Source organism: Triturus cristatus, chromosome 2_2 (assembly GCF_964204655.1).
Source record: "Triturus cristatus chromosome 2_2, aTriCri1.1, whole genome shotgun sequence".
Taxonomy (NCBI): domain Eukaryota; kingdom Metazoa; phylum Chordata; class Amphibia; order Caudata; family Salamandridae; genus Triturus; species Triturus cristatus.
In genome coordinates this window covers 726,131,281-726,157,858 of record NC_140582.1, presented here as the reverse complement: position 1 = coordinate 726,157,858, position 26,578 = coordinate 726,131,281, and positions in this window count along the sequence as shown.

The window sequence follows — 26,578 nt, the reverse complement described above, 5'->3', positions numbered from 1 at the left end:
ATACAGGTGGACCAGAATGAGTAGCTATATTGAGAAAAAGAAAAAGAAAAAAGAAAAATTGTAAATAATGCTCTGTGCAAACAATTGTTTGAAATTAGTGGGTGGCACAGTAGCTGTACATTGCTGGTACCCTAGGGACAGTGGAATTTAATGTGATTATGCTTATGAGATTCACTAGGCCAATGTTATGTTTTACCCACCCATACCATGCATAAAAAGCACTGACTGGCAGAAAAGTATGAGGCAGAAGATGAATAACACCAGATTTTAAAAAACTGTGATTTGATTTTTTTTACTTCTAAAGGCTTTTAAAGTAAGTAAACAAGTACTTTGAGTGGAAAAATAAATTATCTTTCATTAATGAGTAAAGCATTATGCACTATGGAGTACAAGTTGTGTGTTAGGCTAAATTAATTGAGCCATGCTCATTGCTAGCTAGTGAGTTGGGTATTTCGCTACTGTTTGTAGATGGGACAACAGTAGTTGACATTTATCTATTTTTAATTCCAATGGCTCTTCTCTTTTCAAAATGCCTTTCTCATCTTCCCTGACTCTAAATAGGCACATGAATAATAAATAAGATATTGCGTCACACACCTCACATTTGAAATGCTGATATTATCCTGTCTGCTATAAGTAGACCTTGGGGAAAATGATGCACTGCACTACAGGGAAATAAGCAGGTATATATAGATTGCATTTGGCACATTCATCACAGAACAGCTCATATGCCAAACTTGACATCAAATCATGCACTCACTTCCACTTTACTCACTTGCCTCACCCACCACCACATATTATTTCCAACAAATTAATTTGCTGGAAAGTAAGGAAAGGAAAGGTGACTTACTGTACTGCAGGGTCGGGTAGAGTGGTTAGGGGGTAGGGTAGCGTTTTTGATATAAACCAGAGGCATCACTGTCACTACACTGATCATCAATTCATAATCTTTGGCTTATTCATTCATTGTACTAGCCAATGGAAGTTGAATGGGAAAAATCTGAACAGGCGTAAAATAAATCTGTTATGGGAAACCGCTAAATATATTTTGTACTCACTTCACATGGCTATGAAATCAAATGTGGCACATCCCAAGAATGGTTTTTCAATTTTTGATACGCTTAGATGGAAGAGCTTAGGAAAAATTAAAGGAGTGAAGTACTAAGAGGTGATTGAGTTGGCGAAGGGAAACATACCTTGTATGTTTGGTTTGCAATGCATTGAAAACTTTGTAAATGCAGCATTAACTGAAGCCATGAATTGAACCATGCTGCACTTCGGTTATGGGTGGCAAAATGTCATGGGCAGGGAGGGAAGTGATGAAGGATGATGGGTGGAATGCATGGGCCTCACTTCACAAATACAGTGAGTCAATGAAGTAGAACAAAAATCAAAAGAATACCCCTCACTTTGAACCATAGCTTTGATAACTCTACATAAACAAAGTAAGCGAAGTAGGTGAGCAGCATGCACCTCTCCATGAGAAGAGCTGCCTTGCTTATTCTTCCAAGCAATCCAAATATTCATTCATCTTTTCATTCTAATTCACCCACAGCCACTGATTTAAGCTTTACTTTCTCTCATCCATTCTTTCACCAAAATTTCCATTCCATTCATTCAATGTGTACCCACCCACTTTATCACTCATTTACTATTATCCTTTCTTTTAACCTTCTATTCTTTCATGCATCTCATTAAGCTGGGGGGTTCACAGTCACAAGTTGACAATGCCCTGGTACTAGTTACTGAGTATAATAGTAATTGTCAAGCAGCAAGCAATTATATGACTTACCAGCATGCTGTTGCTTCTTCCCATTCAAACTGACTCTCCTCCTGCAGCAGCATTTGAGCTGGCATCACTGGTGGTCTGTGTGGCTAGAATAAAACTTTATACATATGTTATATGCCAGATGCACCTCCCCTTAATTTCTTCAATCACAAAAATACAACTGCATCACATCACTACTGTTTGATTAGCACTGAAGTATCTTCTAACAAAAATATCACTCAATGCATACAGAATGCACAGTGAGAAATGTTCAATATATTTATTGAACCAGTATTATTCTTTGATAGAATAAATGTGCTGCAATAATCAGTAGACAGAAGCAGATGGAAGTGATTAGGAGCACCAAAAGCCTAATAGTAGATACCATTCTACCATGGTGATAAAACAGTGTATATCTGCAGGCATATTGAATAAGGATGGGTGGAGTTGGCGGAGTGCCACTACATGGAACTCCATGGAGTTACCTAAAAATTCCATGAACTCCGCTCCACCCTAATCAACAATAGACGTGCAGAGGTCTTTGTTATTACGCGTCCTTCAGCTTAGAGCTCATTGGCTGAAATGTTGCCCTAGTCTCACTGAACAACGGACACACACATGTATGAAATGCATTCCATCAACACAACACTGGGGAATACAGATGATTTAACGCTGAGTGGCCCATAACTCATCTAGATGTTGGTGCGTGTCTCTGACGGCCATGAAGCCGCATAAAGTGCATACGCAGGCTGGGTCATTTGCAAGGGAAGCAGAGAAAACGAGGCATGACTTACATGTTGCAGACAATCCACCTGCTGACCATTAGGCATCTGTCTCCTTTTACACAGCCATGGCAAGTTCAAACACATCCATCCTCCTCTACATGCCAGAAAGCCCTTTGCTCAGCTTCGTGAAATACGGTGTGCACAAACAGCTATGTGATTTATATTTGTCCACAACATTGAACACAATGGACCAGTATATGGCCCGTTCAAGCAAAATATGAAACAGCAGCACCACTGAAACAAATTGCATGATTTTCATACCCTCATTGGAGCAAAGAAATATGGGAGTCATCAATTTGTGTCCTTTTTTAATGCAGCAGAGCAAGCAGAAGTAATTCCCATCGTGCATTGTTAACTCTTCTGCTTAGCACCTTTACGGTTGGTGAGGATGTACTTTGATGCTACCGGTATATTCACAATTATAAAATCATATTTTAGACATGTCAGTGTAGTGGTAGGACTCGGTAAAGAATATTTAGTCTTGTGCTTAAGACGACTCGTAACTGTCAAATTAGGACAGGTCGCAAGTATTTTTGACTCCTCATGTTGAAGCTTTATAAGAATCATGCATGCAGCAGACCTGCAGGGTTCCTGACCCCCAGACTGCCACCTGCTTTACACTTACCTGGATCTGGTATTCTCTGCCGTGTCCGGGCAGTCCTGTCCTCCTCCTGGTCTCCTCGTCGGTGCAAAAGCCCTATGCTGTAAGACTTGGGAGGACTGCGCATGTGCACACGCGCAGCAATACACACGCGCAGGAATGCACAGTCGTCCCAAGACATACAGCATTTCGGTTTTGCACCGATGCGGAGACCAGGAGGAGGACAGTCTGGGCATGGCAGAGAATGCCAGACCCACGTAAGACCTGGTCCTCAACCCTTAACTCTATCCATGGGGTGGGTGTCAGGGGCACACTCTGCCATGCAGCGGAATCAGAGTTTTTGCCAAACTCTGCATTCCCAGCGGAGCATGGAGTTGGCCAAACTCTGCAAACTCCGCTGGCGAAGCGGAGGTCGCCACCCACCCCTGATATAGACAAGGCAGCAATCAGGTGTACTCCTACAATGTTAAACCCTAATCTCAGTGAAAGTAGAAGGTGCGTGGGTGTAAAGCCAAGAAACCCCCCCAAGGGAAGATCCAACCCCATTACCTGGTGGGAGAGAGTGTAAGAGCCTGTCTTGGTCATGAACAGGGCACCCCCTCACGAAGATGTTGGACCGCTGCGTGGTGAAGTCTCATGCAGGCACCCTCTGTGTCAGCTGAAGTGCCTTCTCTGCTAATCTATCGGGATGCTCATTATTTATATTAGAAAGCAACCTTGGGAAGTATGTGTAGATTAGCAATGTTATGGATATGTAGATAGCTCTGTCGCCCCATGGATGAAGAAAGAATGACATTTGTACCTATTACATAAAGAGGCCTTGCACAAGATGTTTGAGGCATCATGATACTCTTGTGTGAAGCTAGATTAGTTAACAATGTAGTTTCAGAGAAACAATTTCAACATTGTTGTGCACGAAAATGTGTGCAAAAGGTCACACCTAAATGTTATTGTGAAAATAGGACAATTTAAGAAATAATTGGCTTCACTGCATGGACTGCATTACCCGGGAACATAACAGTTCACAATACCAGGTAGTGAAACCAACCAGCATCTTTTCCTAATAGAGGGGCAGAGCTATTACCTATGATGGTCATGATGACTCAGTAATTGAAGCACAATGAAGAGGTTGAATAATGGTCAATGAAAGACATATGGTATTGGGAGGCAATTACACTGGGACCTCATACTATTTTCCAGCCATGCTGCACTGCCTTGGAAACTACTGGTATACCGTATAAATGAATTACACAGCACCCAACATGGGGGGTCCATGACCATGGCCACTCTCTCTTTAACTCAATTGTTAGAGCATGAACAAGAAAAAGAAAGCCTTCCCAACAAACATACATAATTAATATTATTTATAATACTAGCTTACTTAGGCCTGCAATCTTCATGGTAGACAGTAGAGTGCCAAAAATGTGTTCGTAAAACTTACAGTACCACTACCACAAGATCTATAGGAGAGAGGGAAAGATTATTACCAACAAAGCAGAAGATAAGTAAACTAGAGACAAGTACAGACTGGGAAAAGTCAGCTACAAAAAAAATGAAAAAAGCATGTAATAAGGAAAAAAAAGATGATGCAGGGATAAAAGGAATGAAACAATAATTGAATAACGGAGTTGCAAAAAAAGAAGGCAGTATAAAAAAATTAACAAGGCAAAATTTAATTATAGCATATTGGGCAGAGGAAAAAGAGCTAATCCATTTGCACAAGTGGGTCGTATCCTGTCCGTGTCGCCACGTGAAAGGAAGATGGCAGGTAAAGGTGTAAGTGTAACTTTATTTCTCACCAGCAACACCAGCCTCCAGGTAGCAACTCCCATCCTGGAACCTAGCACCAACATTTCAATACCCCAAGAATCTTCCCTAAGCCTACAACGATCATAAAACCCAACATTAGGAAAATGATAACAATGAATATTTGGACTAACTGGGGCTAGCAGCGCCCTGAGCGCCTCCTGCTGACCAGGTACTCCTGGACTAATCTCCGCAATATCCCTCTTCTTGCCCTTGAGTGCTGATGTAAGAAATGAAGAAGATAAAAAAAAGATTAGTGATTAGTGATTTAGTTAATCTCCACAATATTTTTTATAAGATTCACATTGTACTTCTCTAAAACAGATCACCTATAGTACTAGTTTCTAGTGTATTGACTATCCTTGAATTGCCCATACTAATCCTACAATCCCTATTCCAAATTTCCTTAACAAAAACTACATTTGGAACTAATGCATTGCAGTGACTGATTTTTGAGTATATCCTCATTTCTCAACCACCTTCATGGACCAGCTCAGTCTCACTTTTTTGCAAAGCATAGATGCAGACTTCGCTGTGAAATAGCTTGGAACCGTACAAGCTACTTAAACAAAGTCACAGGGAGCGCTAACTCACATATATCACTGATTCACTAAGGTGACAGGTGGACAGAAGGGTCTGAAATCTCTTCTTCATTAATCAGCCAAAGCGAGTGCCAATGATGAGTATGATTATGTAGCGCTAAGCACTTGCCTAGCAAACACTGGAACAAATAATAGTTATAGTCTAAATGTAAACTAAACGTAGCTTACCACTGAGTGTGAGCTTCTTATCAGAAAAGAAATGTCAGCATTGTAAAAACACAGCAAATAATTAATACTCACCAAGCCCTGGATTCTTGAAACCAAGTAGGTCCTGCTCCTGTTCAAGAATATCTGCCCAGCATTGCGTCAGCTGATGGATGGTGCGCAGAACCTGGCTTGGGTGTCACATGTACTGGCCCACCCTCCCCCAGTGCAGCACATGCTCCAGCAGGGGGTATCCACTTCTAGGCTTGTCGCTTGGTGGCAGCAAGGAGGGGAGGTGGTGCTGCACAGAAACTAGTGCTGCCACATCCTTCACGTCACCTGGGCCTGCACACCTAGGCAATGGTGCCACCCACAAGATAGACAACCCTGCTCTTCCATGGTGCTGGGTGGGGTAAAGGTCAGAAAAGAAACAGGAAAAGAAAGAAGAAATAAGGATGTAAGGAGTGAAAAAAACAAAGTACAAAAGTTGACCAAAAACAAGAAAATAATTTAAAAAAAATACACAGACACAAAAATACACACTAATACTATAAATAAAAATGAGGGGTAGATTCATTAGGAGGGCGGTGGAGTACCAAGATTACGGAGGGATTGAAAATTAGGCCCAGCAGCATAAACAGAGTAGAAAACATGATGGCCGTGCCCATGCAATCCGTGTGGTGTTGGAACATGAGGATGTTCTCTGTCTTGCATTTCACAATGCAAATGGGCGCGCTGGCAAACTGCACCCATCCGTGGAACTCCACATAGTAATTGTTTTTTATTTTTTTTTATTTTCTTAAATGTATTATATTTATTAAATATGTCTTTGTATTGGAATATTGTAAGATTTTAACTAATCAAACAATAAAGAATTACTACTACTACTAAAAAGAATTACTACATAGTGCAGCAGAGTTTTTTAGCCACTCACAGTGTTCTGTGGCGCGGGACTCCCCGAATCCCGCTCAGGCCAAGTTTTTTATTAATATATTAAATAATTGCATGTATTTTGTACTACTGTTTAATTAATACTTTTTAAATTTCTATCACCAAATTTTGTGAAATGTTTCACATGGTGAATATAAAAAAAATCTTTCATTTAATAACTATTTTTAGCCTTTTTTTCAGTTCATTTAGCAGCCATTTTTTTCACTTCTACATCCTATTTTGTAATTTCTTTGTGTTGTTTTTAGTTTAATTTCACGGAACCAGGTTGCTGTAATGTTCTGCTGTTCGTTGTAACAGGTAAGTCCTGTTTTAAGGCTTTTAAGGGTTTTTAGGGTGGAGCAGATTACTTTGAGAGGTTTAGAATGTAGTTTTAGTGTTGATGGTGGTTTATTTGTGTATTTAGATGTATTAGCGTAAGTGTTTTCACTATTTTGTAGTTTTGCATTTTTGTAGACTATTTTAGCAATGTGTTGCCATGCTATGTTAAATTATGCTAGTTATATTTTGATAATTAACTGTTATGAATATGTTTTTTTTCTGGAGTGTAATGTGTGTTGCAGGTTGTTTTTGTATGTACTTTGCAGAGTTCTGTCTACAAATTTGTCCCATGGGATTTGGGAGTTCATGTTTTATTTTTTTAAATGGGATTATTTTTGGTTTATCATAAACCATTTTTTTTTATTTGATTTACTTTTTGTTGGTCTTCCTGAAACATTTTCTTTAATTAAAAATCATTTATTTTTAAGGTTTTTACTTACTTTGGATTGCTCAGAGTTATTTGTATTGGATTAATTTAAACTTTAGATTTTTTTGGACTGTTTGTAAAATATTTTTCCATTTCTGGTGGGTTACTAATTCTTTATTATGTGGATAAAGAGAAAGATCAGAAGGAGATGATGGATGGAGCACTGAAGCTTTTTGGACACTCACCCTCAGTCACAGATCTTGGTTGAATCCATCATCATTCTTTAGCTCACTTTGCCACCCCAGTTCAGACACAGCTATATGCAAATCAGTCTTTACCCTGTGCCTCATGGGAACAGTTCAGCCTGAACTGCCAAACCATGTCTTCCCTAAGCTTGAATCCAGGGCAAAGTGAGCAAGGGTCCCACATCCAAGAGAGATTTGCATATAGCTGGGTCCGAACTGAGGTGGCGAAGTGAGCTAAAGAACGATGATGGATTCAACCCAGATCTGTGACTGGGGTGAATGTCTGAAAATTTTCAGCGCTCCGTCCATCATCTCCTTCTGTTTGCTAAAGAGAAAGATCTGCAGCTACAGAACAGTACATTTTCTTTATTTGAGTTTCTTTTGGTTTAGAAGTGTCATTTTATAATATTCATGCTAGTACTATGTGATTGTTCTATGGCACTGTTTGATTTGTGTGCTGTGACTTATTTATGTGATGGATTGAGTTGATTTTTTACTTTCTTTGTTGGTGACAATAACACTTTATTTTAAAATAAAAAAAATAATATATTTTTATTATATCCATCTTTATTAAAATAGGAATTTTAATACATTTTTTGACTTATATAATACAATATTATAGGTATTATTTAAAAAAAAAATGTTTGTTATGTTGGTTAAGAAATTGTTTGAGTTTTGACGATTTTAAATATATATTTATGTCAGAGGGGAGGCAAGGAGAGAATCCGCAGTGAGAAAGACTGTAAATATTGTTGCAATAAGCCTGTGCGCTGAAGGTATAACAGCTGGACTGAGATAAGTGAGATGGGTTGTAAGATAAAATTCGGCATCGAAATGGGTATTGAGAGGCAAGTGGCCGCATTGCTATTTTAATGTTAAGTTGGGGGCTAATATGTGAAACAAGGTTAGACAATGACTACTATAACTAGTTTACGAGAAAGACAAAAATGGTATACGCTTTGTAAAATACCTATATGATTTCTGATGTATGCAAACAACTCTGTGTCCCTTTGTTATTAGCAAAATGTTAATAAAGGTATTAAAAAAAAATATAGATATATATATTCTGAATCCTCTCGCAGTACGTAAGCTCTCAGAACTGATAGACTCCGTACAAAAATGCAAATCGCCAAAAGTGTTTTATTACACAATGCGTTTCAGCACCCTTATAAGCCTTGTTCACGTGTAATGTGCCCAGTCGAAAAGGTAACAAATAAAGACACAAAAGTGACATAAACATAAACAAAGGACTCATTGATATGTGTGGACTACTTCCCATAGTTCGCAGACATGTTGGGATCATCATTGTATGGTAATCTAACAATCTAATCCAAAAGCTCGTAATGCTTACAATAGTTGAGAATTTAAGACCGATTTGCAAATTTATTTATGTTATTTATAGAGCGCATGAATCTCCGCACTAAGGACGGATAGAGGTGATGGCTGAGTGATTAAAAGAGTGATGTTTTAAGTTTTTTCCTAAAAGACAGGTAATTATTACAGAGATGAATATCCAGAAGGTAGCTGATTCCACAATTGAGGGGCAAGATAGGAGAATGCTTTGCCTCCTAGTCTGGTTTGTTTTATCCTTGGAATAGTGAGGAGACCTTTTCCTTGGGAACGGAGGGTACGTGAAGGGGAATATCTGACTAGTTTATCTGCCAGATATGTCGGTCCCATATGGTTGAGGCTTTTGAACACCAGACAGCAGATTTTGAACTGAATCCTTTTAATTATTGGTAACCAGTGTAGCCTGCGGAGAAGGGGGAGAGAAGGAGTTCGGTAGGGTGCACTGGCTATCAGATGCGCTGCTGTGTTCTGGACCACCTGTAAGCTGCTCAAGGAGGACTCCTTTGTAGTGATTAGTAGAGCATTGCTGAAGTCCAGACGGCTGAGTACTAAAGCATGTACCAGAGTTTTCCGAGTGGAAGGGGGAAGAAAATGGAATACTCTACGGAGTAAGCCAAGGGCATGGAAGCATGCTCGTTTGGTGGAAGTTATGTGGTCGTCCAGATTGAGTTTGCTATCTATTAGGACTCCTAGGTTTTTGATCACTAATTTATGGGAAGGGGGCAGGCCTAGTTCTTCTGGCCACCAGCTTGGTGCCCAGCTAGTAACAGCATCCTTAAATAGCATTATTTCTGTTTTTCCTGCATTGAGCTGTAGGAAGTTATTGCTCATCCATGATGTTATGGTTGTCATGCCTTCTGAGAAGATATCTTTAGTGTTGGGGGAGTCTTTATCGAATGAGAGAAGGAGTTGGGTATCGTCTGCATAGGAGAGTGGGGTAAACCCAATGTTTCTAAGGAGAGTGGCAAGAGGAGCAACGTATACGTTGAATAGGGAGGGGCTAAGACAGGAGCCCTGTGGTACTTCCTTTGTTACAGACGTGGTCTTAGATTTGAACGGTCCTATGTTTACGGTTTGGGTTCTTCCTTTGAGGAAGTCTCGTAGCCAGTCTAGAGCCATGTCTTGTATTCCTATGGTTTGCAGTCTTTCCTGTAAAATCTGGTGTGAAATGGTGTCGAATGCAGCGGACAGGTCGAGCAGTATTAGAATTACTGCTCGGCCCGCGTCCATCTGTATTCGGATGTTGTCTATGACATTGACTAGAGCTGATTCTGTACTATGTCGAGGGCAGAATCCTGACTGTGAGTGGTCGAGGCAGCCGGATGATTCAATGAATGCAGAAAGGTAAGTGTTGATATGTTTTTCCAACAATTTGCTGTGTAAGGGGGGTACAGAAATTGGACGATAATTAGATATCACATCGGGGGGCAATTTGGTGTTTTTCCTTATGGGCATGATCTGTGCTGCTTTCCATTCATCGGGAAGCTTGCCTTCCTCGATGGATTTGTTGAGAATGTGACCGAGGTGTGCAGCAAGTTCCACTGCTAGGCTTTTTGATATTTTTGCTGGTATAAGGTCCTTGGGGGAACCTGACTTAGCGGATCTCAAGAGAGATTCTGTTTCTTGAATCGTGAGCAGAGGGAATTTTTGGAGGATAAGAGAGTTAGATGGGGGGGGCTTTTGTAGTGTGCGGGTTCTGGTGCGTTGTTCTGGTAGTTATTTTGTTATATATATCGTTTATTTTTTGTGAGAAATGGTTGGCTATGTTGTCACATAATGCCTGAGTGGGTTCATCTTCAGGGTTACAGGCTTTAGGATTTTTGAGGTGTTAAGTAATTGAAAAAGGACTTTGGGGGTGTTATTTGTTGCCTCTAATTGATTGGCTATGTGGAATGAGAAATATACATATACAACCAAAAAAATGTAAGCATTGTGGTGTCGCAAAGGCGACTTTGAACAGATAGTCATTATAGATGTATGTGCGCATGCGTAGTCAAATCACTACCAGCCAGCGTGGAGAAGCAGAATTCAATGCAAATAAAACTTAATCACCTTGTTGTTCAAATGAACAATGATAGCGCGCACCGGACAATACCTGCAATTGCATGTGACAAGTTACAAAATTGAATGGGTAGACATTACAAAATTGCAGAGACATCAGTGATGTCATCAGTGATGTCACTGACCATGTCATGTTTGATGTAATATGTGACGTCATCAGCAGTGCATTGCGGGGCACGAGTTATAGTTAGCTGAACTAACTATAACGGGGTAATTTCACGGGTTTTGTACGAGTGAAATGTCCAACTAACTATAACGCTCCAGAAACCTATGGTTTTTTCAGTGAATTTCTAAGGTTTTTTTAATGCTAATTTCTAACTATAACATGCCTGAAACCTATGTTTTTTTCAGTGAATTTCAATGGTATTTTAAATGCTAATTTCTAACTATAACTTGCCTGTAACCCATATTTTTTTCAGTGAATATATATATATATAGATATATTACCTACTGGCGGTCGCCAGTAGGTAGTTATAGTTAGGACCCCTTTTCCATAGGAAATCCGCAACATTCTATTTTGAATAACTTTGGCGCCGGTCGATGAATCCTCGCGAATTTCTCAAAATAGGTGGGGCGCTACGCTCCGCTCCTACCCTGAAAGTCTCGGGGGGATTCGTCAAGCGGGGGCTGAGATAAAAGGGGGGTCCCAAAACGCGTTTTTCCCATGCATTTTTCCATAGGACCTTTAGACAGAGCTACAGCCCGAACGGCTGAACAGAATTACTAGAAATTTGGCAGAGTGGTAGTCCCTATGTCAAGGAAGTGCCTTTTGTGTAATCTGTTCAGTAGATTCTGAGAAAATAGCCTTTAAATCAATATATATATCTGAGCCCGCTTACGGTACGCTTACCGTACGCGTACGGTGGCGTGCGCGAGCGCGATTCTGATTGGCTCTTAGATCTTAGTAAACATTCGAATCGGCCGAAACCAGGAAGCGGCGTCCGCCATTTTGTCTCTCGCACTGAGTGTTATTTATCAAACATGATGCCCAAAAACATGTTACGGGGCTGTTTTGACAACTCCCTCCCACATAGTCATGTTGAGGGAGTCCCCAAACATCCCCCAAGAGCAAAAACGGTTTTATTTTTTTTTCGGCAATTTCGCCCCGTACGCTTACCGTACGCTTACCGTAAGCGTACGGTAAAAAATAGAAATAAAATAAACACTATCCACACTTACCCCACCCCCCGTAGGCCACCAAATGTTCAGGGCTTATTACATCAGTAAAAAAACTATATTTTGGCAACATGAAATTATAAAATCGAAATAAAAAAAACACTATCCACATTGACCCCACCCCCTGTGCTTTTGGTGGCCGAAGGCCACCAAATGTACAGGGCTTATTAAAGTTGATAAAAACCGTGCACGGAACGCACTGCGTTAAGTGGGCGCGCATGCCTCGAATGGCGTAAAGTAACTTAGCATTTAAAAAACGTACAAATTCACTGAAAAAACCATAGGTTTCACACACGTTATAGTTAGGAATTAGCATTTAAAAAACCTTGCAAATTCACTGAAAAAACCATAGGTTTCACACATGTTATAGTTAGCGGAAATTTTACTGATAAAAAACCAATGAAATTGCCCCGTTATAGTTAGTGCTGGCAACTATAACTCACGCGACCGCAATCTTCTGCTGATGACATATGTGTCTTTATAAAAAAAAATATTTGTAATATATGTATAGCTAAAAATGTATGGAAGAAGACATGGGCAAATAAGTGTCTAAATACAGTATTAGCATCAGCAGAGGATTGCGGTCGCGTGAGTTATAGTTGCCAGCACTAACTATAACGGGGCAATTTCATTGGTTTTTTATCAGTAAAATTTCCGCTAACTATAACATGTGTGAAACCTATGGTTTTTTCAGTGAATATATATATATATATATATGTATATATATATATATATATATATATATATATAAATTCACTGAAAAAACCATAGGTTTCACACACGTTATAGTTAGGAATTAGCATTTAAAAAACCTTGCAAATTCACTTAAAAAACCATAGGTTTCACACATGTTATAGTTAGTAGGACATTTCACTCGTGAAAAACCAATGAAATTCCCCCGTTATAGTTAGTGCAGGCAACTATAACTCACGCGACCGCAATCCTCTGCTGATGACGTCAGATATTACATCACTGTATTTAGACACTTATTTACCCATGTCTTCTTCCATTAATTTTTAGCTATACATATATTACAAATATTTTTTTTTCAGAAAAACACATATGTCATCAGTGATGTACTATCTGACGTCATCAGCAGAGGATTGCGGTCGCGTGAGTTATAGTTGCCTGCACTAACTATAACGGTGGAATTTCATTGTTTTTTCACGAGTGAAATGTCCTACTAACTATAACATGTGTGAAACCTATGGTTTTTTAAGTGAATTTGCAAGGTTTTTTAAATGCTAATTCTTAACTATAACGTGTGTGAAACCTATGGTTTTTTCAGTGAATTTGTACGTTTTTTAAATGCTAAGTTATGTATTTTTTTTTTACATTTTTTTTCTGTCGCGGAATCGTTATGCGAAGTTCACGGAATTTTTCCGTTTACGCCGTGCGCGTACGCTGCGCGCATTTCGCGATTTTTCGAAAAAAAATTACATTTAATTTTTGCCCTTGGGGGTCCTTCTGGGACCCCTGACAAATGCTAGGGGGTCAGGAACTGTCCACCCTGCCCCCTTTTCACGTTCTCCACCTTTGTTTTTCAACCCCTCAGACTGCGAGAGACAAAATGGCGGCCGACACTTCCTGGTTTCGACCGATTAGAATGTTTACTAAGATCTAACAACCAATCAAAATCGCGCTCGTGCACGGCAGCGTGCGCGTACGGTAAGCTTACGGTACGCGCTCGGAGCGCGCCTATAGATATATATATTGATTTAAATGCTATTTCCTCAGGAAATACTGAACAGATTTACACGAGACCTTCAAAAGGCACATCCCTGACCTGAGGGCTACCTCTCTGCCAAATTTCAAGTAATTCTGTTCAGCCGTTCGGGCTGTAGCTCGGACTAAAGGTCCTATGGAAAAATGCATGGGGAAAACACATTTTGGGATCCCCCTTTTTCTCAGCCCCCGCTTGACGAATCCCCCCGAGACTTTCAGGGAATGAGCGGAGCGGAGCGCCCCACCTATTTTGAGAATTTCGCGAGGATTCATCAATCGGCGCCAAAGTTATTCCAATTAGAATGTTGCGGATTTCCTATGGAAACACGGTCAACAAAGATGGGTTTTCAAAATTCACAGCGACTTGGAAGGTTTAAATGATGGCATCCCTTGGGCTTCCTTGTGAGGTAAACCTTGTGTAGTGTTGTTTTTACATTCGCTGAACTGCCTTCACACATGCTTGTTAGCTTATACACTGCAACGACATGCATTTTCATGGAATAATAAAAAAAATGTTTGTCTCAGTACATGATTTGACAGAGTATAGTCCCATCGTTTCACATGACCCAGCATACACTGCTGTGGCTACTAGTATATATTTTTTAACATAGGGCTGCTCGCACACGTTTCTGTTACACACACTGAATACATGCATACATACGAAATGCTTTAACTTATTGCCCTCATCTTTAACGAAACTTTAAATAAGGTGTTACCCTTAATTAACTGTTTGTGATAGCTAGTGTAGGATCTCTACATACATATCAGTCTTTTGTAGAGTTTTTTTACACACTATCATGATCGATAAAGTTTACATTTTTCAAAGAACTACTACTTCCTGGTGTGCTTACGTCATTCAGTAGTTCTTAGCGTTACCACACGAGGATTGGTGGCTCAGTTCCTACCAATGACGACACAAGTTGGCCATTGGCCGATTAATCTATACGTAATTTTACGTGTACCGTGGTTGTTTAAATGACCACGATTTGAATCAGTAGTTACCTCCCATACGGCTCAGATATATCCCGAGGTACCGACGGAGAGGTAGGCAATACGACTTCTCTTCTATTACTTTTTGCATACAACTCGTTGCGCGTTCCGTTAAGAGGGATGAATAATTAATGAACGCCTGAGTCCCTTCCGGCTCTTACCCGTAGTCCACCGCATGGTCAGTGTAGGAATCATCCACAGTCTGGCTGCACCGCTGTAGCGCTTGCCGATATAGTTCCACCTTGATTACAGACACTCTGTTCTGAAGCACACGCTGCGAAACTGGACTTACGTTTGAGTGTAGCATTGTCTTTCTGCCTGGGGAGTTTTCAACAGAGTTTCTAACAGAGTTTTTAATAGGGCAGTTGAACGGTGTCCTGTTTTTCCGGATCCTAGTTGGGATCCCTTAATCCCGATGACTGTTGGTATCATACTAAGTAGTCTCTTTATTTCCAACCACAGCGTTATATTCCTTCCCTATTTTTTACAGGGCGGGGCCTCCCTTAACCTGAGTCAGCACCGGGTGAGGTGAGGCTTACTCCTCGTGCTAATCAGGTAAGCACCTGGAAAGATGCTATTTTTCTTGTCCAGTATTCACCATTTTATTTTGAGAGACAAAGTTTATATTTGCAATTGTGTTTTTTCTTGTTTATTCTGCACAGATAATTCATATATACTGGTTGCACGAAGAGCCATACACCACGAAGTTTGTATTTTATACACTTACTATTAATTTTTTGTCACATTCATTGTTGCAGTAGCAATACAAGTGCATTATAAGGTCCTGAAGAAAGCCATTTGACCATGGGGTCAAGAAGGCTGAAACATGTCGACCGTATTGTCACACAGCCTATTTGTTAAAAGCTGTTTTTGCACCAATTTTTTAATCAAAGGATTAGTAGGAATATCCTGAATAAAACTTCTTTTTTCCTCTAAATCCTTTTTTAACCTTCACGTTTCTGCACTGCACTGTTTAAATATCATTTCTGGTATACAGATATTTTTAACTAAGCCAGTGATCTTTGCTGTCTTCTTTTTCCCCTTCCCGGGTTACATTCAGGTGCTCTGGTTGACACCTACACCACACGTAATACCCCTTGCTGGAGAGGTTTTTCGCGGTGGGAAGGTTGGCTATCCAGATGATGATACTGACCAATCACTGGTTGTTGATGGAAATCCTTTACAGTCAAATAGCACTTTAAAGTTTCTCTCCTACCTTTTGCAACTTGACTACAGGTCCCAGAGTTCATTGCTCCCGGGTAGGTAGTGCGTGGGGGAGGCAAAACAATTCTCGAGCCCAGTTGAGGACTTAGTTGTTCAGGGCTAGGTGTGATAACTAGCAATGGGCAGTCCTGTTTTTCAATTAATGTCCTCGGGTTCCCTCAGGTCCTCTTTTGACATTCCAGCCTCAAATGCGGTTACCAGGCAGGCCGTGAGTCGGGCTCTTCGTGTAGTCACAAACTGCTCATAGCTGTATCCTTTGTCCGCACTCCGAGGTGGGCTGAAGCAAAATCCAAATTATATATAATTGTGTTTATGCTGTAGTTTACATTTTTAAATTTTTGGGGGTTGCATTGTTATAGTTTTTGTTATATATTTTTTAGGGGTGCAAAGTAAATGTAAAATATTTTTGTGTAACTTAAATTGTGTAAAACATTTTAGTTTTTTATTTAAAATATTTTTTTTATGTTAATAAGTGTTTTTTTTAAGTGTTGATTAATGAATATTTAATTATTATGGTGATATTATTGTTATCATTATTGTGTGTATCGATATTTTTGACATCATATTTTATTTCAAGGTAGCAATATTTTTGTATCCACCATTTTTTTTCTATAAAATAATTGAATAGATATTTTTAACAGCGATATTTTTGTTCTTGATATTTGTGATTTTACTAGTTAAGCATAAGAAGCGATATTTTTGTGATTAATATTTAATTTACAATATTTTTGTATTTCGCTATAGTATCGATCAATATTATGCCAGTGATCTAACTAATAATTCACCACTGAAAAATTGTGTCCCTGAAGCAGCAAATCTTCTAAACCTAGTCTTGTTTTCCTTCCCCTCAGCACCGGCAATGGTTTCCCTTTCATCTGTGATGTTCAGAAGCTTTCACACATAATTGCTGGATTAGAAGCTGTAGGTGTACTAATGTGCAAGGAAACGGCCCATTTGCATGGTTTTGATATAAGCCAGATGAATGGTAAGAAACTGGATGCGAAATGTTAAGGGAATTAATTAACGACCGTCGTAAATAGCAATGCAGAGTCGCGCAAGGAAAGACATATAAGTGGCTGTGTATGAAGGATGCATTCAAGGCCGACGAAAGTTGTACTTTAACCAGCTCCGGACAGAAAGCGTTTTAAACCTCTAAGTACAAATCCTAAAAAATCATTTCTTTTGAAATCATCTAAAGTACACCCCTTTCTTTTCTAAAAATGAAACACTCAAACATCAATCGATTTTTTCATAGAATTTATTTTTGAAACTGAAATAACAGCAACTTAGAAACATGCCAGCATACATTTGTTCTATATGTGTACATTTGATCTTTTTAGAACGTGCGCACTTTCGTGTTGCAGAACTGTAGACGCAGAACTCGCCTTAATTAAACCCAGCAACCATCATGTTTTCCTTCGATAGAAATTTTGAATCCAAACCTTTTCCTGGAAATTCTTTTATCCATGGAGTCCGAAATTCAAAGAGCCCCGTCCCTGCAAAAAGTCCGTCTCTACATCTTCATTTCTGAGCACTGCAAGGCCGATCAGCAGGGCAGGTCTGTCAGCAGAGACATCATGAAAGGAAAGAGCAGGAGGAAAAAGTAAAAGAACGTCCAAAAGGAAAGGTGAAGAGGGAATGGAGGATCAAGTCTGTCCATGGGGAGTGAGCAAATGTCCAATTGTTTGCTGTAAAATAACCATTATCTTGAAAACCCACCTAAAGCATTGCTTGCCGGTATTTATGTATGATGGGCGGCCATATCACAAGCTACATTTTGTGCCTTAAATATAATTCCCATAAGATACATTTTTAATATTAAAAAAACAATGTCAGCTGGTCCATTATAAATATATAAAACCAAGGAAAGAAAACTATTTCCAGGTGAAAATATTTTAAACGCTGGAACTGGATGCTCGCACCAAAAGGCACAACATACCAATGAAAGACCTGTAAAAATGTACCTGCTGGACTTATAAAAATATCAAGTCATTTCACACTAAAACCAGATTACCAGAAGGAGTGAATACTGTTCATAGTAAATGATATACATATGGATACCAGTAGAAAGGGCTGAGGTTTTCTAAAACACACGGAAAAGTCTGCTTGAATATATTCATGGGTAATGAGTCAGAGCGTTGTACAAGCTTCTCTGGCAAGAAATATAGGGGCATATTCTCAAGGTGATATCGCTAAAGCGGCAATATTTTTATCGCCTTATTCTCAAGCTGTCACTAACAGCCGTTAGCTACAGTTTTTAGGCAAAAGGTGGTACATGGACACCCTTGGGTCATTAGAGTACGTGGTCAGTGGGAGTGTGCTGCTGTAGGTGATGGCAATGCCTCCTCCTTATGGTCAGGGTGCTCCTTGCGGGTGGTACTGCAGCCGTCAGTGATGGCGATGGTGATGTCCGGTCCAGAGCAGAGGTTGGTCCCGGCAGGCGAGGGGGCGTCCAGGGTTGAAGGCGAGGAGGGTGCTGGCGTGGTAGCAGTGGAGTGTCCAAGAGGAAGGCTCCTTGGTGCTGAGCGCGGGCCAGGGGCAGACTGACGCAAGCGGCGTTGCCTATGGGTTGCCTTTGGCACGGGAGACGACCAGTACAATGCAGGCAGTACAGCATTAACAACGGAACTCCGACAATGCAGGTGCTTTTACATCACATTTGATTACAACGCATTGTGAGGTCCGTAATGGGGTAATTTAAAGTTTTTCAGGTGGTTATGGGTTTCGGGGTAAAATATAAAAATTTGGGGTGTGCTTTGGAGTAAAATATGAAAACTGGGGTGTGTTTTGGGGTAAAATATGAAAATTGGGGTGTGTTTGGGGTCAAATTTGATTTTTGGGTGTGTTATGGGGCTCAAAAAGGAATTCCAGGGTTCACATCGGGTTTGGGGTGCAAAGGTTAGTTTTGGGTTGCACTCAGTGAAGTGGGAATAGTGATATTAATGTCTCCGCTATGCAACACCTACTCTACTGTTGCAATGTGCCTAGTATTAATATGCATTGAAATGGAATGCAATGTTATGGCATGCATTGCAACCATGTATGTGCCTTTGGCAAAAGAGTGGTATGCCCGCTGTGCATGGGCGCACAACAGCTGCCATTGAGAAGTGCTTGAGGGGGCTTGTGAGTTGGTAAACGCTGGAAAGAACACTGGATGTGGCTTGGATGCGGGGATGTGTGGGTGAGCGGGGGTTGTCAATATTTTAATAAGGGGAGTTTTACCTCGAAGCTGGATCCCATGTCTTCATTGCTCCTTCTCTCCTGCGTCTGCTTCCAGGAACAGGAAGTAGGCAGCAATGCTGCAATGCGGCGGGGGGATTGGTAATTGACAACGGGACAAGGAATGCAGCCAGGTGCTGGAGGGGTGGGCATGTTCTCTATGCAGGATGTAATGCAGCCTGCATTACGAACAGGGAAGTGCACACGACTGCTTTGGGCGGCCTGAGTAAACAGTCAAAGCGCACTTGGAGCAGTCCTACCAACCCTCCCACCCACAAAGGAAACATAGCACGGTTACATCAGTAAGTTCTCATCATGTAATGATTGTTCCTCCTCTGTACTGCTTGAAAGCAGTGGGACAGGTGTGGAGAGGTGGGACAGGTGTGGAGAGGTGTGGCTCACTGGTTAGAGGTGGCAGACCCGTAAGCAGAGAATCGGCCAGGGACCAGGGTTCAATTCCCGACGCGGCAGGGTCGTGGACCAGGGTCAAAACGGACTCTATAATTCTCGCCTCGGTACCTACTCTAACCAGGAACACACTCGGCAACTCTGGGCATTAAGCTTGCCTCATCTCTACAACGGCCCCCCACAGACGCCGGGGATGCCTGGTTTCACCTTGGAGATACCCAGAAAGGGACCATCTCACAGGGATAGCCAGGACGGGTTCCCCAGCGGTCTACAGCGCCGGGACGCCCCGTTGCCGGGGCAGCTGTGCGCTTTACAAGTCTACAACATTTACATTTACATTTACATTTACATTTACAATGCTCTTCCGCCATAGCACATGAACTGCAAATTGGGGGTGCATCATTTACGTATGCTAGACCTGGGCGACTCAACCCCCAGGGCATTCTGCGCTACGCGTCCCACCTTCTCCTTACCTGGACATTGACACCGTGGCGCAATCCGCTGCACTCTCTCAAAATCTGTGACTCAGCCAGCAGGAGCCTCAGCCAGGTGGGATTTCACAAGCCTGGGTTCAGCAGTCACCTCCAAGTCTTCTGGTAAACTTACCAATGCAGTTGATGCAGCAGGGCCCCCTTAGGTGTGAAGGTGCAGCACTCCCGCCACACAAGTTCGGCTCAGCTCAGGGGCTTCACCCTCCACAGCATCCAGCCAGCCCAACATCATCCGGCCTGTGATGCAGAGAGGCGGCACCCACCGCTGGTAATCCCCTCCATGCACCCTGGTGTAGTGGTGGATCTTAGTATACAATGCAGTCCTCCCTATGTTGGGGCAGATGAGCGCCTCTACTATTATCAGCTCCAAGTTCTCACACAGGTCAGCAACATGTCTCCATGTGACCTGTCAGACTTCCTATCGCCTTTGCGGTGACGTTGGCAGCAGTTTTCACCACCGTTCCCTAAAACTATGATGTGTTAGAGGCGTGTTGTAAATACGCCACAAAGACGGTGATAATTTGCCATGGTATATGGTGATAAAAAAACGCACGCTAATGAGGCTAGCGTTAGTTTGCGCCGAATGTTGAGATTATCCCCGATAATTCTTACAAGATAGTATGTTATTGTTCTAACATCACATAAACTGGTGTATGTTAGAAGGATGAGTAGAAAGAAGAAACTTTTGCAGAGAGCTCTACTAACGGAAGATGAACAGTGTGCTACAAAGAACTTGCAAGTGTATGAACGGAGAAGAAGAAATAACCAGGGAGGAGGGACTTGCACATTAGGCAAGAAGATGCCATTGAGAACCAGATATTAACAAGATTCTAATTTTGACATGAGGAAGTTTCAGTGAGCATAAAACTGCTAAAACAACAATTTAATACCAAATGTACATGTTTAAATATTTGTGCATTTAATATTTTTAAAGCACAGCAAACCAGCAAAAGGTACCCAGGCGATATATGGAATCAGCAGCAGGTAATTTTGTCATAAGACAAAAACGAGTTAATAGAGGCATTTCCAAGACTTGAGGCTTTTCGGAATCTGAATAGATGTTGTTCCTTTCTTAGCAGTCCAGAACTGTGTTCTGCAGGGAGGGATATGGAGGGAGAGTTTGGGGTGCTTCTGTTTGTGGGCTGAGATTTGATAAAGGAAAATTTCTTCCAATCTGAGATTACGTGATGGACAAAACCATGCAAGTCAGGAAGAAATTGCAGAAGTTGTAGGGCCCGATTCACAGAATTAACTTAAGACTAAATCCTAAACTTACTACTTTGTGGTATTCACAGAATGCACTTACTACTTTTGGTATTCACAGAATGCACTTACTACTTATGGTATTCACAGAATGGATTTACGACTACTAAACTTTACGTCCGCACTCGGGCCGGAAATTCCGGCCCGGAGGCGGAGCTTCCGGCCCGGAGGCGGGGATTCCGGCCCAGAGGCGGAGCTTCTGGCCCAGAGGCAGAGCTTCCGGGCCGGAGGCGGATCTTCCGGGCCGGAGGTGGGGATTCCGGCCGGTGGCGGAGATTTAGCCATGGCCGAAATCTCCACCTCCGGGCCGGAAGCTCCGCCTCCGGCCCGGAAGCCCCGCCTCCGGCCCGGAAGCTCCTCCTCCGGGCCGGAAGCTCCGCCTCCGGGCCGGAATTTCCGGCCCGAGTGCGGACGTAAAGTTAGTAGTCGTAAATCCATTCTGTGAATACCATAAGTAGTAAGTGCATTCTGTGAATACCAAAAGTAGTAAGTGCATTCTGTGAATACCACAAAGTAGTAAGTTTAGGATTTAGTCTTAAGTTAATTCTGTGAATCGGGCCCGATGAATGTAGAGTCATATGCAGTCGCCCCACTGCTTTTGAGTAGTTTGAAGGAAAGGAAATAAAAAATGCTAATAACTTTGAGTTATCACTTTATGTTTCCTTTACAGGCAGGCGGGTGGGCAGGGCTGCTTTGCTCATGGAGCAGGACAGGGGAGGAGTGGTTTGCCCACTCCTAAATACACCTCTCCGGCCGCCCAAACCAGTCATGCACACTTATCTCATTCTCCATGCAAGTCGCATTACAGCCTGCATGGAGAACAAGCCCACGCCCCCATTCCCTGGTTGAGCATCGAACCAGGATGTTCAAGCCCAATCACAATGCTGCTTTGCAGCTTTGTGATTGGTCAGGGGAGCCAATGTTCTACATTGCGCAACCTCATGCCCCTGCACCTCCCTCAGCCCCTGTGACCGCCCTGTGAGTCATGCAGGCCGCCACTGGTCATATGCACTTGAAAAAAGGTTGTAGCTTTGAAACTAGAAACAATGTAAGTAGATCAGAGCAGAGTAATGCATATTGTAAGCTTTCAGTAACTCTGAAAGTAGATTGCATTTAACAACATATAGCAACATCTGAGACATTCCATGAAAAAGACAAAGGGCCCAATTCACAGAACTAACTTAAGACAAAATCCTAAACTTACTACCATTTTGGTATTCACAGAAGGCACTTACTCATTTTGGTATGCACAGAAGGCACTTACTTATTTCGGTATTCACAGAAATTAGGAGTCCTAACTTTAGGACTCCTAAATGCCTTCTGTGAATACCGAAAGTCTTAAAGTTAGGATTTTTCTCAGTTTAGGAGTAGTAAAGTTAGGACTCCTAACATTCAGAATTTATGGCAAATGTGTGACACATCTGAATGCCTTGTTGATGGAACCAAAGTAAACAACTGAAAGTATTTCCTACTGAGGAGATGAGGAAATTAGGAAACTTCATAACAAATAAGTCTCCCAAGATAGCCACCAGAGGCAAAAGAGCCCAAATGTAGCACAAATATCACCCAGATGTAGCCCAAATATAGCCCAATGACAAAATGTCCCAGAGTGTTCTTAAGAACAACTAGAGCGCTTACTGTCTTACTTATGCCAAACGTATGGCACACCTGAAGCCATCTTGATTGGAATAAACTGGTAACACTTAAAACATTTAATTTAAAAAGGAACACAATGAGGGGGTTCCTTTTGCCATAGTAAGTATGATTAAATCCTCTTCTATTTCATTTAAAAATTCTGACATGCAGACTGAAACATGCACTTTTAATACGAGCAGCAGACTTCCATGGTGAGCAGTAGCTTTACTACAGTGATCTAATGAGCAACTAGAGTGCTAACATTCAGAATGTATGGCAAATGTGTGACGTATCTGAATACCTTCTTGATGGAATCAAAGTAAACATCTGAAAGCATTTCCTACTGAGGATACTGCGGTAAATGAGGAAATTAGGAAACTTCATAACAAATAAATCTCCCAAGATTGCCACCAGAGACAAAAGAGCCCAAATGCAGCACAAATAGCACCCAGATGTAGCCCACATGTAGCCCAATGACAGAAGTGTGCAAAACCCTTTTACATTTTTTGTGTCTTTGCAATTTTATATAGTGCAGACTTGTCAGGTATTGGAGTGCTTTACGTGAGCATTGGTTACATCACACAAGAACAAATTCATTTTGGTTGTAGACATGGGGAGATTAAGTGATTTGACCAGAATCACAGAATGTCGAGCTGAAGCCGAAACTCCAACCTGGTTCCCCAGTTGCAAAGTCTGCAGCTCTGGAAGTAACACCACATCCTCTCCCCTAAGTGCAACATTTAATCAAGTGGTCAACTGTATAAAAAAACATAAAGATAACAAATAATTTAAAAGTGCTTTGTTGCTATTTGAAAACTCAGAAAATATGTCCTCATTTTAGTTTTTTAGAGCACTAACCATAATTTTGATGCAAATAAGACCCTCTCATAGATGTAATTTCTAAAGGAAATGCTCTAGGTATTACAGTTTTGATTACATCAAGATGACTTTTGTAATAAATATAGAATGTTAGCAATCTAGTTCTTCATTAGGATACTGTTGAGAGGCAGAGGCCAGGGGCACGGACTCTGAAAATTGAAGGCAGGTAGGACGGTGCAGAGGCAACAATTTGACCACACTGGGCAGGCAGGAAGGGCAGTGGCAGCACAACAGACTATGGAGGGCAGTGGAAAGGGGGGCAGGGACAACAAACCAGCAATACAGGACTGACAAGAGAGGCTGTTGCAATATAATAGACCATTGTGGGCAGAGGGAAGAGGCAGTGGTAGTACAACCATACATGCCAACAGACCCGATTCAGCCAGGAAATGTCCAATGTTTTTAAGCTCAAATGGGCTCTATTTGATCTGTCTCCTGTCTACAATCTCCTCTTTTTCAATGTAACTCAAAGGGGAAAATCAATACCCCAGTTTGTTTTCAAAATCTCCCTCTTACCAAGTTCAAAATGTTCGAAAGTATGGTACATTGGATCATGGAAGGCAGGAGGAATTGGGGTAGGGACATGGACTCGGATAACAGAGGACAGGAGGGACATGGAGAGGTGTACCAAACTGACCCTACAGGGCAGGCATCAGAGTTTGCAGAAGCACAAAACACCACACAGGGCATGCGGGACGGGCGTGCAGCACAACAATCCATAGAAAACAATAGGGAGGGGACAGAACCATGCACATGGACAACAGGGAACAGAGGGGAAAGAGGCAATGGTAGCTAGCTGACCGTAATGGACAGACAGGAGAGAAAGCTGCAGCATAACAGACCATAAAGGGCAGGAGTGTTAAAATTCACACAATGTCATTTCAGCATATCTTGCCTTGTGACCGCCATACCTGTATGTTCGTCAACGTGACTTATTCATTATAAACATACTTAGAATTGCAAACATCAACATAAACAATCGACTTTAAAGTGAAAGGCTATCGGCCATATTTATCTGGTCACGTTTCGTATTATAATGGTTCTTACACAAAAGAAAAGGAAAAAAAGGGGAGTTAATATACACACACTATCCCTAAATTAAGTTCTAGCGATTATAGTTCCACTCTATTCACAGCTCATTAGAGATGTCATGAGTGATGTCATGAGTGATGTAACTGACCATATCATGAATGATGTAATGTCTGAGGTCATTAGCAGTACATTGCAGGGACGTAAGTTATAGTTAGCTCAGGTAACTATAACTGCTGAATTGCATACCAATCGCGCACATCACGTAATATTAAATGTATATGATGTAACTGAAAAACACGCAGCCGTCGCACACCGTACGCGGATCCTTCATGACGTTTCTAAAATGGCGGCTAGAATCCGTGCCCCCACCGGGATGTGTACGCTTTGGGTGTGCGACTCCGAAATTTTTTTGGGAAAAAAAAGAAAATATGATAAATATATTAAAATAAAAAAATAAAACAATATTTCAGTTTAATTTTTTTATTTTTATTTTTTGCAATTTTCTGAAAAATATATAATGTTATTTAATGAATAAAACATTTATAAATAAACAGTTAAAAAATTGTAGAAAATTTGTGCAAAAAAATAGGTATAACTACTATTACACTTAAAAATTAGCATTTAAAAAACATTTGAAATTCACTGAAAAAAACATAGGTTTCAGAGAAGTTATAGTTAGAAATTAGTATTTATAAAAGCTTTGAAATTCACTGAAAAAAACATAGGTTTCAGAGACGTTATAGTTAGAAATTAGCATTTAAAAAACCTTTGAAATTCACAGAAAAAACCATAGGTTTCAGGGGTTTTGTAGTTAGCTGGACATTTCACTCGTACAAAACCATAGAAATTCCTCCGTTATACATAGTTCTGCTAACTATAACTCGCGCACCCGCAATACACTGCTGATGATTTCACATATTACATCATTCATGACATGGTCAGTGACATCACTGATGACATCTCAAATGACATCACTGATGACATCACTGATGACATCATCCACGTGACAATCTGATACACCTCATCATACACTAGTATAACCTTTCATCACTCACTGTAAAATACAGAGTACCATATTTGAAACCACTGACACACCAATACCAGTTAATACGTACCCACTCACTGATTCCTAAGTCTACACACACAACTACCCATTCAATAACAGAACCACTTATACATGCAGTCACTAATTAATAGAACACTATCAAATGCACTTATACACATATATAGACATTGACACATCAGCAGTCATCTTAGTTGGTTATGCAGTCATCCTACTCACTCATGAAAATAAATAATCACACTTACATTTACTCACTTGCACAATTATACACACAACACCTCATTTATTCAAACACATAGTAACTCATAGTTAACATGTTAAAAAAATCACCATTACAATTATACACTCACTCATATAGTTACTCTCACAATCAATGACACTTATATATACTTATTTATATACACCAACACTCACTTATTTTTTTACTTTGTTGAAGATGTACAACTAAAACATATATTCACTCACCAACACACAA